The sequence below is a fragment of the Vanellus vanellus genome (assembly GCF_965231255.1).
Source record: "Vanellus vanellus genome assembly, contig: HAP1_SCAFFOLD_59, whole genome shotgun sequence".
Taxonomy (NCBI): Eukaryota; Metazoa; Chordata; class Aves; order Charadriiformes; family Charadriidae; genus Vanellus; species Vanellus vanellus.
Window position 1 is genome coordinate 1,214,960 of NW_028127359.1, and position 10,042 is coordinate 1,225,001.

A 10,042-nucleotide genomic window follows, 5' to 3' on the forward strand; every position below is an offset into this window, starting at 1 on the left:
GAGTTTTCACGCTTGCTGACATGCTCTAGCGATGTATGGTGGGGTCATCTGTATACTGCTGGTCAGGCATTTTATTCCTTCAGCTGTCACCTTGGAACAATAAGATCATTCTCTCCACTGCTTTGGAATGTTATCTGAATCTCTTTTTGCCCTGTTCAAACCTGTTTGCGTGTCTACTTCCAGATGGTAGTCCCTCACAGGTGGTGTTCCCCAGGGCTCAGTACTGGGGCCTGATGTCTTTAATACCTACCTTTATTAATGATCTGGACAGGGGAATGGAGCGCACCCTCAAGAATTTTTCAGAGGACACCAAGCTGAGTGGGAGCCTTGATCCGCTTGAGGGTAGGAAGGCTCCACAGAGGGATGTGGACAGGCTGGCTGGACTGAGGCCAATGGTCTGAGGTCCAACAAAGGCCAAGTGCCAGATCCTACGCTTGTGTCATAACAACCCCATGCAACAGTACAAGCTTGGGGAAGAAGTTCTCAGGATCACAGCCATCGAGGGGAGAGAGAGCACTTCACAGCAAAGTTTCTAATTGATATCGAATGTGATGTTCGTTGTATGAAATCGACTTGTTGGCCAGGTCGGGTCAAGTGCCCGGGTGTCGCTCCTCTATGATTCTAAGAGTGGCTGGAAAGCTGCCTGGTGGAAAAGGACCTGGGGGTGCTGGTCGACAGGCATCTGAATAGGAGCCGACAGTGTGCCCAGGTGGCCAAGAAGAGCAATAGCATCCTGGCATGTCTTAGAAATAGTGTGACCGGCAGGAGTCGGGAAGGGATTGTCCTGCTGTACTCGGCACTGGTGAGGCCACAGCTTGAAGACCGTGTTCAGTTTTGGGCCCCTCCCTGGAAGAAAGACCTTGAGGTGCTGGAGCATGTCCAAAGAAGGGCAATGAAGCTGGTGAGAGGTGGAGAGCACAAGTCTTGCGATGAGCGGCTGAGGGAACCGGGGTTGTTTAGCCTGCAGAAAAGAAGGCTGAGTGGAGAGCTTCTTGCTCTCTTCAGCTACCTGAAAGGAGGCTGTAGTGAGGTGGGGGTCAGTCTCTTGTCCCAAGTAACAGGATGAGAGGAAATGAGCTCAAGTTGTGCCAGGTCTGGTTTAGAATGAGTATTAGAAACAAATTCTTCACGGGAAAGGTTGTAAAGCGTTGGAACAGGCTGCCCAGGGAAATGGTTGAGTCACCATCCCTGGAGGTATGTAAGAGACCTGTCGCTGTTAGGTTAATGGTTGGACTCAACAATCTTAAGGGGCTTTGATCTTAAGGGTCTTCATCTGAAATGCCTTTGGATTAAGAGAACTGGTGTTGTGTGTGTAAGTGTGGAGGTGTGAATGTTGTGAATAGTTTATGTTAAAATCTCTATTCCAATTTCTGGTTTGTCAGGGTTTCTTTGTTTATTTGGTGTGATAATTGTGGTCTTTCGTTTGGAATATGCATGGAAAGGAGCTATTCTTAAAACTCGTCATTGAGTCAAAGCTGGAAGTGAATAATGCCAGCTGTGTGAGACAAGCATATACGATCGAAAAGTGGTGTTTTAAAAATATCGGATCTACCCTATTTTCTGCAAATAAAACAATGTCTTCTCTTTTACAGCAATATATCCTGACGTCAGTGTAGCAGTCTTCAGTTGGCAAGTGCAAACATACGGTCAAGGCAAACCATCTACTTATTTGGGCGTATTTGACATTAACAGCTGGTATCATGCTCAAATGCCAGACTCGCTAAGGTAGATTTTTATTAAGTTGCTTTCAATATCCCTGCAAATAATTCATTTGAATGTCGGCGTTTAGCTGACGCCCTTGTTTTCTTTAAGGCCAGAAGAGTTCCTTCATGATTGCCCCTATTTTGCTTTGTGGTCACTGGAGACTGTGACAAGCATGACTTCTCCCGAGCTCCTTTTGGATATTCTGGTACATGAGCGCAGTCTACGTCGGGAAGTTCCTCCTTTTTATCCACCACCGGAGCAGTTTTTTAATCCGAGTGCCTGTACTTTTGGTAGGTATTTCAGTGCTTTTAAGAGCGATAAGCTTAAAATGAGATGCTATTTCTCGGTTCTCTTGTTCATTGTCTGTCACACAAAAACCAAACCCAACCCCCCACACCCCCAACCCAACTCTGATGACGTTGTACTAACGAGGTATTTCCTCTTGTGAAATATATCTGGCAGTCTGCGGAGTTTTGCTGCTTTTGTGACGTAGCCTGTGAAGTGGTGCTGGTTATAGAAGGAAATGACTTGGAACTGAAGCTCAAAGTACTCAGTTCTATCTTTCCAGATACTGCTATGTAAACAATGTAAACTGGTCATAACATAACTGAGAGAGTCTGGAAGGTTGTCAAACGTTTGTTGTTTCTGCAGATGGCACGTGCTTGCTGAACTCCGGAGTTGTTCACATGACTTGCACCAGCTTCCAGAAGGAGGTGACCTTTTATTCTGTCTCTGTTGAGAATGTCACGAGGTGGACATTTTCTAAGCTTTCTGTTGCACTGCTTTCAGTGTCTGAGACCATTTAATGCTCCTCCTGCCCATCCACACGCGTAATTGCAATTGTAGCCTGTCACCAGATTTATGCAAATGCTCATGCTTTAGGTCCGCTCTTGGGACTGTAAAACCACCACGGTCTCCTGTGGAAGCATGATCAGGGATTGGATGTCTAGAAAGGAATGCAATGTTGCTCTAGGAGCAAGAACAGAAATGTTGTGGAAGTCGGGGAAAGCTGTTACTTCTTTACGAGCCATCGGTCAAACTGCCTGCATAGTCTTGAGTTAGAGTTTTTATCCCCGATTAACTTGAAAAAAGGGAGCCAGAATGGAGAAAATGAGAAATTACTTAACTGTTTGAGAAGAACGGAAACTTTTTTTCTCCCAAACTTGGCCCAATTGCAACTTCCGAGCCACTGCCCAGATTGTGACAAATAATGTTGACTTAAGTTTCAGCTCGCTAAATATTTCCAACATGGATCAGCTTCTGCACAAACAAGCATCGAAAGGATCTTCCAAAGCGTGGTTTACAGTTGTGTGTTAGTTTAGCTGCTATAGAATGCATTTTGTGTCAGTGGTCAGGGAAAAAGAAAGGCGTGTGTATCGAGAGAGAAGCTAGAAAATACTTAATCATTGCAAGGGCTGCTCTTTTGTTTCACGGGATTTTTAAAATAAACTGTAACTGTTAGTTTGGCTGCCGTCTTTAAGACTCGGCATAGTAACGCTTACTCAGATGGCTAAGCCAAAGCACATTCCTGATGCAGGCTTTCTGACAGTTTAAGGGGACGTTTCTATAATTTCTCTTAGCGGTTACCCAGGCCCTTAGTGACCGACTAACAATGCGGCCTTTATCAGTAGTTTTGGATTGATGTTTCAGACCTTGAATTTTTTGAAGAAATCTGTCCCTTCAATGACTGAAGCCATTGGTGAGAGCTACCACAGGTGTCTGGTAGCTGGCTTGCTGTCTCCAAGACTCGTCGATGTCCAGCCATCCAGTTTGAGCCAGGTGAGCGCATATGAGGGAATCAAGGGGGAGATACAGCCCTCTGGTTTGGCGGGGCTGGAGAGGCTACAAGACATGATAACGTGGTTTTCGTATTATTTGCCAGTTGCCCTGAAATACGAGTGTTGGCTGGAGTTAGCAGAAGAAATAGTATGCTTAGCCGCAAACTATGGAGTTTGACTGGGAACAGCCCTAAGAGATTTGTCTTTAGAGACCCGTCTCTTAATTCTGGGCCACAGACGTGCACAAGGAAGCATGCGCTCAGTGCTGGTCACGGACAACATCAAGCCTCTTTCCCTCAGAGCAACCTTCATCCCCATCGGTTTCTTGAAGCATGAAGTTTAGTGCAGTAGCTGACAATGGGGGTGTCTCGCTGGGATGCGAGCTGTTGCAAACGTCAGCTTGCTGCACTACACACGACCGTTTGCTTCCAAGGAAGAGAGCTGTGGTAAAGGATTACTGGTGTCAGGTGAAAGCAGATCTTCACCTCTGCGGCCTTTGCCTCGTGCTACAGTAGCCCAACGTACTCCTCTTAGACTGCCCTCTTGTTGCTGCAACACCGTCATCACCTTTATCTCATGACGCTCACTGCCTTCTGTCTCCTTTATCCCGCCATAGTGACTTCACCCCCTCTGTCACAGGTTTTCCTTTGGCACCGACCGTTCTCTCTCATCTGAAGAGTTTCATGAGAGATGGAGTCTTTGTGATGAACAGCCCGTCTGTTTTTTAATAGCCTTTGCTGGATTGTGACTGTGCCGTTCGGAGACTTGTTATGCATTTGAGCAGGGATTCCTTTGGAATGTTAGTGAGACAAATTGCAGCAGTAGGGTCGAGAAGCTTGGTTTGCAGTTTTGTTTGCCACTGTGAATAGCATTTGGTGTGTTTCCTTGCCTGCAACCAGTTTTCAGAAAAAGATGGAAATATCACATGTGTGTTCCACTGTGTAGAAATCCCTTGGAATGTAACGATTTTGCCTAGAAGGGAAAATGCTTTTGAATGTCTTTAAAAAAACCCAACTAAACAAAACCCCCAAAAGAACAAAGTAAAAGTTTGTGGAGGAACCTTTCACCCTTCCTGCACTCCTGATGGCAACCTTACACGCACAGAATGCGTAATGGGGAGTGGCAGAGGATGTTACAGAAAAGAGCTAATTGGAAGTCAGTGCATGAAGCCTGTACTGCAGAGGCATGGATCTAAAGATCAGAATTAGCCTTCAGTAAGTTGAAATGTCAGAGGAAAAGTTACTGTGCTCCTCAGACCAAGGAGCAGTCCAGCCTGTGGCTCAAATTAAGACAAAGAGTGTGGAATGACTCGCATGTCTCCGAATTGACTTTGTGATGTCTGACTGAGTATACAGCTAGAAACAAACATTCACCGTTGATGGTTCAGGTGCTGAAAGTAGGTAAGATTCTCATTTTATTCTGTCTGTTATGTTTAGGAGGAGCAGGTGGAAGCAGTATTGTCAGCTGCTGTCCAGACAGGTTCTGCAGAACTTCTGAGAGGATGCATTAAACGTTGGACATCTGAAGGTAATACTTCTTGCCTTCTTTTAAGGTGACGTATTTTTTGAGTTTGAAATTTTTGATTCATTTCTTTTTTGTTCTCTTTTTTTCTAAAGTTGCCAGAAGTTCTGCAGTAGCCCAATCTGGCAAGATCCTTCCTCGAATTGAAAGGAAGCGGGCTGTTGAGAGAGCCAAGCCTTACCGTTTGCCTTCATTGGTATTAAGAGAAGGTAACTTTTAGGAGAGGGAATATAGCGGACAACTCACTGTCACTTTGATTACACAAGGCTGATATGTTTCCCTTCTTGCTTTACAGACTCAAGACCAAAGCCATTATCAACAATAACGAAACAAGCTCATGTGGGAAATGTGTGTAAAAGAGAAAATTTCCTCAGTCACGTATTGGCCAATATCAGAAAATTCTGGGAAGGAAATGAGCAGAAACCCAGTTTCTCCCAACGCGATGGGTAAGCAGCCTTTTGTCACAGTCTTGAGCTACATGTGTGGAGAGAGAGAGAAAAATCCATTTGCATTATGTGAGTGTTTTGGAGGGAAGGTGCACCTGCACAAAACTTTGGCTTTTTTGCACGTACAATATAGAACACTTGAGAAACTGTCCTTCATAAGGAGTATTTAGAGAGAGAGTTCTGCTATGAAAATCTCACTTATGCAAATACATATAGATATATGAATATATACACACACACATACATACCACATTGCCATTATGGTGAATGTGTTTACAGAATTTAAGAGGGCTGACACAAAAACTTTGATTACCACTAAGGTACCGTTGTACAGATTTTGATAGACTTGCTCATGGGATCGAATAGTAATCTTTTACCGCTTCCTGCCCAGTTGCTGCTTCGTTTCTGTCTTTTTTACATCAACTTAAGCAGAATTCTAATGAGCAGGAAAGAGGCTTGCGGTTGTCCGATGATTTTCCTACGGGTGGCACGGTCAAATAAACTTGAATTCTGGTATGTGTGGACTTCAGGGGAATGGGAGTCAGTTACATTTTCCTTGTAATTCTAGTCCTAGAGCTACAGAACCGCCAGCCACAACATCAACTCCCCGTGATGCAGAGTTGTGCGATGCGTTTGCTGGGACACCAATTACAAAATCTTCACAAAAATGTTCCAGGAATAGTGGATCTAGCATGAATTTTTCCAAAAGGTGTTGCTTCTCGTATGTGGATGGATGGATGTGTGTGTGTAGACTTTCTGTGTTTTCCAAGTGCTTGCATTCCGCTTTGTCTCTGTGAAAGAAAAGGTCAACTTGGGCACACAAGTGAGGGGAGAATGTGAAGTGGTGCCAGTGTTGCAATGTAGATGATATTTCTTCTGGCGTGAGACTGACCTGACTTGCGCAATTTGCAAGGGATTCCTCTCTCCTCAGTGGCAGTGGTTTGGGAAATTAAGCATGAGATGTACCAAAATACTTGAGAAACTAGAAGATGCCTGTAGCTTGTTCTTGGGCCTGATACATCACCTGAACAGGGAGGGTTCACCTGTATTTCTTGTTCCTGGAATGTTTTTGTTATGTGTCGTGTCAGATTTCTTGACCGCAGCGTGATTTTTTTCCCCCCATTTATTTATTACTTTTCATCTTTTAAATTGTGAATCTTCCAGATTGCTGGATTTGGTGGGCCGTCCCGTTCCTTCGTGTTCTCCCGTGCGGGCTTGTAGCTGGCAGTTCCCATGCAGACCACCTACTTCATCCGTGGCATCCAGCCCCTTTGGATCAAATATGTGTGGTCCCATCTCACACAAGAAATTCGCGGGAGCATCAGAGCTGAATGTACCTGAGACTCCTCCTGTGGTTAAGGTTTGTATTTTAAAAAAGCCAGCAACAACAACCGACCACACCAGACGCCGGTAAACTTGGTGTGAAATGAAACCACCAAAGAATTTAACGGAAACACTGTTGCGTTCACCTTGTGGAATATTTTCAGTGTGCGCGTGAGTATTGCATATACAGTCCTTTTGGAAGCAGCGCGTTAGGACCAGTCTTGAAGAGGGGAAGCTTAGTTCTAATTAAATTGCCGTGTGCCCATTGTCCCATAGCTTTGGGAAATACACTTCTTTATATTGCATGGAAGAAAGTGAGTTAACACTGGCATGTGGTCAGTACTCATTCAGGAAATCGCCTTGAGGAGAAGTGTATGGATTTCCCCAAGACTGTAGGCAGGAAGCAGCTGAAGTTGAAGGAAATATTCCTTTTCCGCAGGAAGAAATAACTGTTTCTAACAATTTTCCTAAAACTGAGGAAATTAATGTAAGTCAGCTATGTTCCCATTTTCGACAAAACAGAAAAACTCTTTGCAAATGGAGGACAGTCCTGTCTTACTGACAATTGGAAGGCACCCAAAACGGTCTCAGTTTCTTTAGCTGGTGAACGCAAGTTAAAGCCTCATTACATAAGGGCAGTTCTGTTTTTCTCCTATGCGTTTTGTGGACCTCTAACACCGAATAGAACCCGTCAAGACTGGGGCCTTTGAGGGCTGTAGTAGGAAAAACAAAAGTGCCTAAACTATTTTTTAAAATAACCATACATTCGTTTGGTTTGTTAGAACTTAAAAGTTTCTTATTTGACTTAATAAAAGAAGTCGTTTAATTGTTAAAGACAACACAAAAAGTTGGAGAGTGCAGCTTTTCGATACTGGGGGCCGTTTACCAAATGACAAAATGCTGTGGGAACCAAACTCATTGTCGGAATGATTTAGGTGCTGAGATCGTTTACTCTCTGTTCCTTATTAACATAAGCAGAATTCCCCGTAATGAGTTAATTTCAGCATCAAGATACTTCAAGCTACTTAAAAGTCTTTTTTTTTTTCTTAAACTACATTTTTTACCATCTGAACTTTGTAAAATATGAATTTTGAAAGGTTGTTCACATGGACTGAAAATTAGAACTAGTGATTCTCCAGTTGTCCCAGGTTCTTCCCCATTGTTTTCACTTCTGCTGGCGCTGATGAGTTCTTCAGAAGACATCCACCATGAATCGTTAGTAACAGTTAGGAGTGAAATGCAAACTGAAGGGAAGGCGTACCACAAATAGATCGGTCTTAAGTAAGAGAAAGTGCTTTTCAGTGTCCCACATTTGAGATGAAGTTAAATGGGCAGTCACTTATTTAGCTGTCTCGGCTTTGGGATTTAGGATGACACTGTAGAGAAGAGGGTTACGGACTTGGGAATACGTAAATCCCTTATGGTGTAGACGGGAAATTTGTGATGGGAAGAAGGCAGCGGGTACATGAGATGGTCACAAAGCTTCTGCAGTCATTCGTGTGGCAGTACGGGGAAGGTTTTTCTGCTTTCGTTATAACTGTTTTGTCCTGATTTAGATGTAAACACCTGCTTTTGGCTCGTCTGCCTTCACTGAATTGAGGACAAAGTAGTCACTGCTCTCTTGTTTGTAGATTTGTAAGCATGAAAGGAAAGCTTATGGCAGACTAGTATGTCTTGAGTTTAGTTGTGAAGCATGGTGTGTTGCTATCATAGGATGCTTTGGCAACTTTGGACAAGGCAGGAGGCAAGAAAACGAGCCGGTTCTATGGAGACTGCTGCAGAGGGGCTTCTTCCTTCTGCCATCGTTGGCTAGCACGATAACGTAGAGGGCTGGGCAAAGGTGCTTACACAGGGGTTAAATTCTCTTGAGCATCGGAGTCACTGGAAATAAGTCACAGATACTACTTTTGTTCTCACCATAAAAGCCTGAGTATCTCACTCAGGATCGTCAGATCTGAGGATCTAGAAGGAAAGAAGAATTGCTCCGTACAGGGAACTAGAAAGCACGAGGTGGAGGTAGTTAAAATATACGTGTTGTCTCGTGTAATCCAAGTGATTCCTGAAAGCGCAGTGTCGAGATGCCGAATGTGATACCTGGCCAGTTTGGCGCAGTGTTGCGGTCACACCTCTCATGACTGAAACTTCAGACGTTGGGGACATTTTGCCCCGTTAGGTGCAGAGTCGGTCACTCCGTGTGGGTTAGTAATCGGTCCAGAAGGGACTGCAATGGGATGATTACTGGCAGTTGTGTATGCAGCTTGTATTGTAAAGCCGCTCACTTTGTCCACGAGTGGGGACAAATCGTTACTCGTGAAGAGGAACACCAGAAATGGAGCACTGAATGCTCTCTTCTATCCCTTCAACACATGAACTGTTATCTGTAGCAGAGAGTACCTTGTACGTGTCTTAACTTTTTACACCCAGTGGTGATCTGAAAGGAAAAGCAGCATTTCACTGTCCTCGGTTTCATCTAGCTCGACTTGAAGTTAGTCTGTTTGGTAATGAATATTGCCTTAACGGACCTTTTTTAACTTCAGGGGATTGAAGATAGTGCAGCACTGGGAGCATCTCCGTGTCAAGGAATGGGCCAGATCGACACTGCTCATGAGATAAAAACGGCAGTCAGTCCCAGAAGAAGTGCAAGAAAACGGAAAAACCTTAAGGTACAATTTGCTGAAAATACAGTCAGGGATGAAGAGGCGCAGCCTAGTGACCAACCTCTCTTAGCTGGGGAAGCAGACCATCCTGGGCAGCTTCAGGATTTAGACCCGGACTTGTCTTGCCAACCTGTCTTTTTGCCCCCTCTTTTGAGGTTGAGGGGAAAAAAATGTGTCTAGCATTTCCCGAATTGTGAAAGAACCAGTAAGCAAACCTCTGGTTGTCTCACGTTCTTGACTTTTGCTCTGTACCGCTTTTTCAAATCATACTTAGCAAGGCCTTGCCTTTTTCCTTGAAAGTATATCGAAAGAGAGCTTGAAATTAATCAGCTAAATGATTTGATTATTTTTTTCCTTCATGGAAACTAGCGACAAAAATCACCGTTGAATCTGTGTAAGTCAAGAATTAGGAAGCGTTGCTTTGCCTTTAACAAAAGGCAGAGTAGCTTTCTTTAAACTTACTTGGTGGGCTACCTCTTAATTGCAGACTTTCAGCTTGTAGGATGGTAGGAGAATTTGAGAGGGAAGGTTTGTTTTTGTGGAGAGAAACTGTCATGCTTTTGGGAATCACTCTGTCATGACTTCTTCATGAAAGAAACATTCATTTGTGTTC